The 10,993-nt window shown below is 37.1% G+C and overlaps 1 non-coding gene across 1 annotated transcript; it reads left to right on the top strand.

The window, feature by feature from the left end:
• Positions 1–1,620: 1,620 nt before the first annotated feature.
• TRNAL-UAA (transfer RNA leucine (anticodon UAA)) lies at positions 1,621–1,703 on the top strand. The gene has a single exon. It is a non-coding gene; the product is annotated as a tRNA-Leu (tRNA).
• Positions 1,704–10,993: the final 9,290 nt, after the last annotated feature.

Genomic DNA, 10,993 nt, shown 5'->3' on the forward strand with positions numbered 1-10,993 from the left:
TACGTTGAAATACTGTAAAAGAATTTTTACCCTTTAATATCATTTAAATGATAATTACAAGTAATGATCCATTAAAAAATAAGGTTAGTAACTTGAAAATATAACAGATTACTACTTACAAGCCCACTATAGGTTAAAGTATACGATTATATCAAAGTCATTTACGTCTAACATTATGAAATCCATAACTAAATGTATATATGTATGTGAACACATGAAATCCATAACTAAATGTATATATGTCTGTGAACACTACGATGCAGGCAGGCAAAGCGACATACAATATTTGGTGAATAGAAGGGTGATGTTGGGTGGGGGGAAGAAGGCTTGGTCCTTTTCTTCTCAATTAATCAGGTATGTATGAGGGGTTTGCGCAATTTCATTAGTATACTATAGTGTATATCAAACTTAAAGTTGACACTTCCTAATTACGTTGAAGCTAATTAATTAAGGGTTAACTGCAGTAAACACTCATGTGCTATAACGCAATTATATATATATATATATAAAATTAAACACCCACACTCCCTATGTTATGAAAATAATGCACTTACACCCCCTATGAGTTATTCCTTTTCAACAAATTATTTAAACCATGTACATAATGGAGATCCTACACAATGGAACTTCATCTAACTAAGCATATTTAATATAATTTTGAAGCGAAAGGATAAATACAAAACAAAAAAAAAGAGAAATCCTATATAATAAATATTATAGTTTTAAGAAAATACAAATAACATACATATTGAAAATGCAAGAAAGTTATTACTAATAGTTGATATATCTTGTTAAATAATTTGTGTTCATTTTCCTATATGTGAGTTTCCAACGATAAATGTTTCAAAAAATATTTATTATTTTTTTAATCAAAGGCATGAATAAAAACTTTTGTAATTTTTTTTTTTTTATCTTCGTTCTAAAATTTCATAAAAGTAACTTCGGGAAAATGTCTTATTTGTAGATTTAGTTTGTCTTTAAATGAATATATTTTAATAAATTTAGTTACGTACAAACATCATAGGAGGAGCCTTGGTGTAATTGGTAAAGTTCTTTGCCATGTGACCAAGAGGTTAGGAGTTCGAGCCGTGGTAACAACCTCTTGCGGAAATGTAGGGTAAGGTTGCGTACAATAGACCCTTGTGGTCCGGCCCTTCTCGGGACCCCGCGCATAGCGGGTGCTTAGTGCCATTGCTTATATACATCATAGGGGGTGTAAGTGTAGGATTTTCATGGTATAGGGGATGTAAGTGTTTGGTTTTAAAATACAGGGGGTTTATCTGTAACTAAGTCATAGTCAAGGGTGTTTAATGTAGTTAACTCATTGATTAATTTAGGGGATAATTTCAGAGACCTCCCTCAAGGTTTCGCTTCGTTTCTCTCACCTTTATGATATTACGTTTACCTCCCTTATTTTAGTTTTTTTGTAACAATTCTTTTAACTTATTTATCATTAATATAAAAAATTAAAGTTTGACTAGTTGGGACAATTTTTTTTAATAAATTCCGAGGAAATAACGTCAAATGTTTTTCTGTCGGCTGATTGATTACTAGCCGAATATGATCAAAATCATGTTAAAAAACATTCTATTATATAAGCAGCTTCGCTGTAACCGTCAAGCTGGTTTGCCCGAGAGGTTAAGGGGGAAGACTTAAGATCTTCTGCACATAAGTGCGCATGGGTTCGAACCCCATAGCCAGCAGGCCAAATTTTTTCTAAATTTTGGGCATTTTTAAAGTGAGTACCAACGAAGTGTGTATAATGGAAAATATATTCTTATCTTTCCAACTTTCAAACTAGGGTTACATGTCAACCACATCAACGTTACATGTCAGCAATAACCACATCTTCATTGTTTCCTTAACTATTTTTGTTCGGGTACGATTTTTGTTTCAGATTTTGGACACTTTTTAAAAGTGACTATCAACCAAGTGAGAGTATAATGGTAAAAACGCTCTTATCTTTCCAACTTCAAGGTAGGTTTACTTGTCAATAATAACCACATCAACGTTAGATGTAAAGATGATGCTAGTCCTCACTTCATTCTTCTTCCAATCTATTATCATTCCCTTAACATTTTCTTTGGCTATTGTCTATATACAACTTTAAGTGTCTGATTAATAGGTATGAGTAAGTTTTGTTGAAATTGGTTGAGAACACCTAAACGTGGCTAAGTACAAAATTTGAGAAATATTAGAAGTGATCTGAACTGTTTCAAGTAAAAATCAGACCTAGAAAATGGCTTTGCAACATGTGTAAATCACATTGTGTAACGTGTATATTACTGTATATTACAAATTTCCATGGACTTCAATGTGACAGTGTATATCATGTGGTATATAGTGTATATCGGTATATCACACACAATGTTTCATGGATTTACATAGATATACATGATACATACACATGATATAAATGACTGTAAAGTTAAACAATAATATATATACACACACACACTCTCTCTCTTGGTCCGTTCCATAATACTTGTCCACTTTTCCCTTTACACGCCTCTTAAGAAATCATAAATAAAAGTGTATATTTACTATATTACCCTTAGATCTCTCCAATAAAATGCACTCTAACCAATATCGGTTACTTAAAAAAAACAATTAATGTTTAAGGATAAAATGAGAAAAATTTAATTAATTCTATCTTCGTTTTGTAAATTGACAAATATTTTGGAACGAGTATTTTTAGTAATGTGGACAACTAATATGGAATGGATGGAGTATATATCAATATGAATTTTTACTAGATGTGTTGTTGTATACGGTGGAGGATACATGGACGAAGTCATCTTCAACTTGGAGTTTCAATCTGAAATTTGGCAGTTGCGACCAGGTCAGAGACCAATTGGTCGAGTAAACCACTATATTGCTTATATTGATAGGTTAATATATACGAAAACTAAACAATGATATCTAGGCCAACATACTGTGACATTCTAGGCATTTTTTTGCACGGAAAACCTTTAAACATATTTGTGGTCTTTAAATTAGCCCCAAACCTAGGCAATCGGGCCAGGTGAACCATAAAACATTTAGTAAGCGAAACTACAATCAAAACACGTTCCGACCTACACGTAGCTTGTAGTTGGAAAGAACCCCTTAAAACAACAATTAGCACAGTGCTACACCAAGACCATCTACTGATTACCTAATGTAGAGATAATTTCTTCTTATGGTTAGCTAAATTTAAACTTGCCACCTAATTTTTTTTTAAAATTTTGGCATACGTGGGTTCGAACCTCCGGAACCTATGGGACCGTTAAAAATTTAATATACGAGGGCAAAATTTCCGCGAATTGCCCCATTCTAGGAGAAAACCACGAAGCCCCAAACCTAGGCAATCGGGCCAGGTGAACCATAAAACATTTAGTAAGCGAAACTACAATCAAAACACGTTCCGACCTACACGTAGCTTGTAGTTGGAAAGAACCCCTTAAAACAACAATTAGCACAGTGCTACACCAAGACCATCTACTGATTACCTAATGTAGAGATAATCTTATGGTTACTATTGAGACCGGGTGTGACCGGACCAGTTTGTCCGGTCACATCGGTTATGTCGGTGAATTATGCAGTGAATCTATTCTAGGTAATTGTAATAGGTTTGCTCCCATATATGGTAATTTGTAATTATGGTAATATAGGTTTTGTAGTTCTATTGGAATAGGGTTACCTTATTAGACTAGGCAAGGAGGAGATCATTATGATGAATGAAAAACAGAAAAAATTCGCCCATTATTCTTGTCTCTTAAAGTTCTCGTCCTTGTCTCGATTTTAACAATTATACACCAATGACGCGGACTACTTAATTTATACGTCACAAACCCAATGCTGCTAACAATCAATGCAGGCTATAAGGTCCTCATCACTCTGAGGTAAAATGGGGCCATGCTCCCCTATGCAAGTAGAGGGACAACAGATCGTTGGCATGATCGAGTGAATCCCGCATCTTTAGATCAAACTTCTCATGTGCTCCCACGCACACAAGACTCAACGACCAAGAAAATGGCATCCGAGTAGGAAAGCTTGTACCAAGCCATTAATGCAATTAAATAGGTAATATACAAACCTACAACGCAAGCAATCAGAACATTAGAAAATCCAGAAGGCCCGTTACTCGAAGACGTGTTACCTTTGAGGTAACATGTGCATTCTAGTAGTTCTTTAATTTTTACTTCATAATATGTCATTGCAGGAAAGAAATCCCACAACGCCTAAGCAGGCCCAGACATAACATCAGGATGGTCTAGGCTAACGAACGATGTGCCAAGGAGTTGCAGATGGTCCCGGCAACAGAATCTGGGATACTAGGATCAATAGTTTGATCACACCTAACCTCGAGTATATATGACCATACTCAAACTGGGGGACTCTCGCACAACCCCAACAAGCAACAAACTCTTTTTGACAAATGGGTTCTCAAAGAAAATTGAAACATGACTAGATCCCGTGAGGCGTTTTATGTGGCCTAGTGCGCGCTTACCAAAATATGTATTTGACGAAGTCTCGTGTTACTATAAAAATACAAAGGTCGCTTCCGTCCCAGCCCCATGTTATTTACAAAATTATCGCTTTTCTATTGTTAATATAATGAGCCTTTTGTTGTGTATGCATCTTTTAATCATGTGCATATTGATTCATCTTTAGGAAAGCACACTAGCAACTGAGTGAGCATACGTCGTACCAAGTCATACCAACTCAACTCATCGATCGTTGAAGAAGCTACCCATAACATTCGAGACACTCAAATGCATAATAAGTTTGCCTACCATGACGCTTGCCTCTCTCAGGAACTATTCCCCTTATAAGATTGAGGCCAGACTCAAGTCCTAAGATACCAATGCGACGAATCTTCAAAAAAGAGACATCCCCAGATTTATAATTATGCATTCTGATATTTTGCTCTACCAAATAACATAAGATGGGTTGAATTGACTTATGTTTGGATTTCGCCTAAATGATGGACCAGGTGACTTTATATGTTTCTCAAGATTAATTTAATGAATAAATAAGAACAGTAAAGTAACAACACACTATTTTTACACGGAAAGCACCCGGCTCATAAGAGTGAAAAACCACGACGTACACCTCTGCAAGATTTGACCCAAACTTCACTATAACTGTGAGCCTCAACAAAATTCAAATTATAATAGATGCAACCTAGGAATTAACTCTAATCCCTCATGCAACAATATACTTAGGCTGTTCAGTCCCCTCCGAGTTGCCCTCAACTTGGAGCTGAATTTGTCTAAGGTTTTTATCTAAAATAGTGCTTCTAAGAAAGCTGAAAATAGGTACAACTTAATACAATCCTAATACAATGTTTCTATACTTGAAGACTGTAAAACTTATGACTATGAAACATGTTCTTCAATATAGTCCTTAGTATCAGGCATCACTTCAATAGCTAGTCAGAAGTCTCTCAAATATGCTCTTGCTTATTTGCTTGATTTTTGCCTTTTCTCTCAATGTAAGTGCGTAAGTCTCTTCATTAGAAGACTTGCATATATTTGCAAACTGTGAAGGCAATGGGTTAGTCACAAACACTTGCTGGATAAGGACTTGAAGAGTGATAGTGATTGAGAAGGAGACGACTCCTTTGCTTTCAGATGGCTTTATATGCTTGAAAATAGACCAAAATTTTATTCCAGATAAGTGTATAGTGGACTCTCAGATCTTGTAGACTATTTCAATATCGCGAGACTTCTTCGATCCAAGAGTCCTACCAACACTAGATTTTAGAATGAAAACATGAAATTGTGTACCTAGTTCATTTAGTATGGTATACTTATTCCCTGTTTATGCATTTGATCCAGCTCACTTATTTGGCCCAAATCATTTTGTCAATAATCAAAACTTACGAAGTCCAATATATTCACATTTTCCGTAAGCGTCGTCCACCCCTTTTGTGAGGGAGCTAGTGATACTCACGGACTATGATTTTATTTTGTACTCATGTCGATGGAGGCATTTCACTCATGTCGTCGTCATGGATGTTGATACTCCGGACAACTCCACTACCTGCTAGGATTCTCCCTTACTTCCACAGTTATTTTGGTGAGTCTCACTTCATGTTGGGGTGGCAAGTTGTAGTATCATTCTTTTGGATATAGTCAGACAACTTGTCACTAGTATTCTTTGTTTATCATGTCATAGTTGTTTCATAGACGTTGTGGGTTTAGTTTATGTCATTTATTATTCTATTATAGTCTCACATGACCGGCCGAAGATCAGGTGGGGGAGTTTGACTTTGTCTAATGCCCAAGAATTAGAGGAGAAGTTGATGGCTTTAGGGGCGTGGGAGAGCAGGGGAGATGCGAGCAGTATGTGGGATGGGACGTCTGTTGCATTAGAGAGGCGACTAGAGAGGTTCTAGTTGAGTACCAAAAGGTCGCGGGTGGGCACCGAGGGGATTGGTGGTGGAATGGGGAAGTCCAAGGTAAAGTCGAAGCAAAAGCGGAGGCATATGCGAAGTTGTTAGACGACAAGGATGACGAGAAGCGGACGAATAGGGGAAAAGTATAAGATGGCGAAAGGAGGCGAAGTTGGCGGTGGCGGTAGCGAAAATGACGGCGTTTGAACGCTTTATGCGGAACTAGAGGACGAGAGGTGGGGATAAGATTATTCAGGCTTGCCAAGGCCAGAGAGAGGAAGGCACGCGACCTGGATCAAGTGAAGTGCATCAAGGACGAGGATGGCAAAGTGTTGGTGGAGGAAGCTCTCATTAGACGGAGATGGAAGTCGTACTTCCATAAACTCTTGAACGAAGAAGGGGACAGAGACTTTGTGTTGGGAGATTTGGAGTACTCTGAGAGGCATCGTGATTGTGGTTATTGTAGGAGTATACGGGTCGACGAGGTTAAGGGTGCTGTCCGTAGAATGTGCAGAGGAAGAGCGACCGGACCTGACGAGATTCCTGTGGAATTTTGGAAGAATGCAGGAAGGGCAGGCTTGGAGTGGCTGACTGGGTTGTTTAATGTCATTTTTAAGACGGCGAAGATGCCCGAAGAACGGAGGTGGAGTACAATGATCCCTTTGTACAAGAACAAGGGCGACATTCAAAGCTGTAACAACTATAGAGGTATCAAGCTGCTAAGCCACACTATGAAAGTGTGGGAAAGGATGGTAGAGATAAGGGTGAGGAGAGTCGTGTCTATTTCAGAGAACCAGTTCGGATTCATGTCGGGGCGTTCTACTAATGAAGCCAATCATATTGTTAGGAGATTGGTGGAGCAAGATAGAGCGGAAAAGGGACTTGCACATGGTTTTCATCGACCAGAGAAAGCTTACGATAAAGTGCCAAGAGAGGTTAAGCGTGGAGATGCGACGAGGCTAAAGGTGTACCCGTGGCATACATTAGAGTGATCAAGGACATGTATCATGGAGCCAAGACCAGAGTAAGGACTATAGGAGGGCTGAGCACTTCCGGTTCGATGGGTTTGCATCGGGGATCGACCCAGGCAAGCACATTTCTATTTGCCTTGGTGATGGATAGATTGACGCGACAGATTCAAGGTGAGGTGCCATGGTGTATGTTGTTCGCGGATGACATAGTCTTGATAGACGAGACTCGCAGCGGAGTCAACTCTAAGCTAGAGGTTTGGAGACAAACGTTAGAGTCTAAAGGATTCAAGTTGAGTAGGACCAAAGCAGTACTTGGAGTGCGGGTTCGGTGGTGTACCTCGAGGGCGACGTGGAAGTGAAGCTTGGTACCTGTGTCATTCAAAAGAAAGGAAGTTTCAAGTATCTTGGGTCTATTTTACAAGAAAACGGGGATATTGACGATGATGTCACACATCGTATTGGTGCAGGATGGTTGAAATGGAGGCTCGCTTCGGGAGTCTTTGTGTGACAAGAAAGTGCCACCAAAACTTAAGGTAAGTTCTACAAAATGGTGGTTAGACCGATTCTCATTTGTACGGGGCGAGTGTTGACGCGTCAAGAACTCCCGCGTGCGTTAAGATGAAAGTCGCGAGAATGAGAATGTTGCGGTGGATGTGTGGGCACACTCAGAGAGATAGGATCGAGAATGAGGACATCGGGGACAAGGTGGGAGTGGCGTCGGCGGAGGACAAGATGCGGGAAGCGAGGCCGAGAGATGGTTTGGGCATGTGAAGAGGAGAGGCATAGATGCCCGATGCGGAGGTGTGAGAGGTTGGCTTTGGACGGTTTTAGGAGAGAGGTAGAGGAAGGCCTAAGAAATATCGGGGGAGAGGTGATTAGGCGGGACTTGGCGCCGTTTCGGACAGGGACATGACCTTAGATAGGAGGTTGTGGAGGGCTCGCATTAGGGTAGAAGGCTAGTAGGTAGTCTCGCTTTTTCTATCACACTAGTAGGCGTAGCTTTGCTCTACCTTTTTATTGTCCCTATGTTTCCTCGCTTTTATGTGTTGGGTCTTGTCTCTCCATGCTCGTTTTATCATGACTTCTTTGCCCCTGTTTTTTTCTCATTTTCGCATTGCTTTGATTTGCCTCTCGGTATCCGACTTTTCTCCCTTGTTTTCTTGTTTTCTTTTGAACCGAGGTCTTTCGAAAAAATTCTCCCTAACAAGGTGGGGTAAGGTCACAGATATTTAATCCCTCCCGTACCTCCACACACTTTGGATTCAACTGGGTATGTTGTTGTTGTTGTATAGTCTCACATGACATGTATGGATAACTATTGATGTTATTTACCGCTTTATGGTGCTTTATGAGAGTTGAGAAAAGTTTATGAAAAGCACCATGTTTCTTTTACAAACATGAGCTAATAAGTTTATCAAGTGATAGCAAATTGATTTTCTCGATGGCATGTTAAAGGCATCTGGCCTCGGTCCCACTCTTCCAATTTTGGTACGTGACTGATTAGAACTTATAGTCATATCTAGATCATGGGATTGTGGTTTAAAAGAAATTATTATCACTATTCTTGTGTTTACAGCCGCTAACGTGACAAATGAAGCAACTTAATTGTTATTATAAATTTAAAAATGGACAATTCTACTACAATAATATTTATTTATTAAAAAAAAATACAAACAATTGGTTAACACCCTTTGAAAAAAATGCAATATACACACTATTAATAAATATTAATTTGAGACAAAAAAGTAAATTAAAGCTTTAAATTAGAAACAAAGATTTTTCCCACACACATTCAGTGAGAATTTTGTGCTATAAAACATGGTTCTTCCACCTCATTGGGAAAATGCATGGTCAGAAACAGGTAAACGCTGGGAAATAGGTTTTTTCCACCGTCATTCAGTGGGAAATAGCCACTAAACATTTTTTATGGGAAATCTGAGGGCAAAAAGAGATTTTTTAGTAGTGACTTACATAAATATATACCTCAGCCATCTAGTTTGTCAAGCATGATCGAAGTATACACTACCAATACACTTCACCTGTATAGGTAGTGTATAGGATATGTATATTATATGTATAGACATGTATATTAATATAGTATGTATAGTATATGTACTGGAACTAGTTACCTACAAGCCGAATTATAACAAAAGGCCTACATTACTTGCATAAAATTTTGCATACCACTGTGCTATAACTTTTAATTAGGGGCTTACAGCTAGTTAGACATGAGTATCCCTGGAAATTACTGAATCATGCATGTATAATCATAACTTGCTAGTTGTTAGGCTTTTGCTTTGGAATTAATTCAAGCAAAATAAAACAGCATTATGCTACTCCAATATAACTTAGTCAAAATGGGAAATTAACAGGAACCCACCATGCAATTCACATAGTATATGTCAAAAAGTAGTACAGCTAAGTGCTAATTGGAGTTCCCTTTAAATCAAAGATAACATCAATCACTGCACTATGGGAATTTTATACAGTTTTGTCTTTATCATATTCCTTTTCGTCTTGGAATAAGATGAATTTTCCCAAAGGGCTTTTGGCACTTTCTTGCCAGTAACGTAAGTGTAGTTTCAGATCAAACTTGTGTAAATCTTGTAGTAGTCAGAAATATTACACATTGCACTGTTTAATAGTTTAATGTCTTCTAGAGATACAAAAAAATTAAATCTTAAAGAACAACGGTTTAATATGTTATATTATCAATGGAGTTTGTCCTGAACACCACCGTTATTAGAAAAATTGTGGGTTAATTATCACGTCAAATGTAGAAATGTTGAGATCATTAGGTCTCAGGTTTACGTCCAGTCAAGTATAATTTTGTATCTAACTCGTGTTTTTGTATTATCCTTTCCTTGCTAACCTATGCTATAGAATGTCAGTTGATATTGTTTAAATAGTGCGCATATCCTTCTGACAGATCACAAATTATAGCTAAATAAATTTAATTAATTGAATTTCATCTTAAATTTCTCTTAGAACTAATAATATCTAGGACTAATTACTTTTTTATGATTTGAGCAAACAAAAATAGAAACGTTAAGCAAAAAGTCACTTTTTTTTTTTTGTCTGAAATGTTATAGCTATAGCCTGGGGATAATTTCCTCTTCAAATATTTTAGAGTAAAGCCCACTTTACATCCTTAACATTTTAAGTTTAGGAAATAAAGCCCCTGTCACATTTTAAATTGGACAATAAATCCCTTTGATCTTAAATCAGTGGCTAGAAATGAGTAGGATTATTGCTTATATTTTTAGGCTGTCAAAAAAAAACCTTCAATTAATATGAATTATAACATGTACTTTAAATAATTAAAAGATTTAAGCGATAACATTGTATAAAAATTAGATTCCATATCTCTTTTTTTCTTTAATCTTTTTCTTTTGATATTTAAAGTTTCATTCTGCATGAACTTTTTTTTGTAGAGTTTCAAATTATCTTGATCCATTTTCTTTAGTATTACTAGTATTGGAAACTTTATTTCATCGGACCAAAAAGAAGGGAAACTTTATTTCAACTATGCAATGTTGTATATTTTATTTTCATATCATTCTTACATATCATAAGCCTAATAGTTTTTTTTTAAAAAATACAATGTCAAAAATAATTTTCAATTTATGATAGTCTTTTA

This window comes from Lycium ferocissimum, chromosome 8 (genome assembly GCF_029784015.1).
Source record: "Lycium ferocissimum isolate CSIRO_LF1 chromosome 8, AGI_CSIRO_Lferr_CH_V1, whole genome shotgun sequence".
NCBI lineage: Eukaryota > Viridiplantae > Streptophyta > Magnoliopsida > Solanales > Solanaceae > Lycium > Lycium ferocissimum.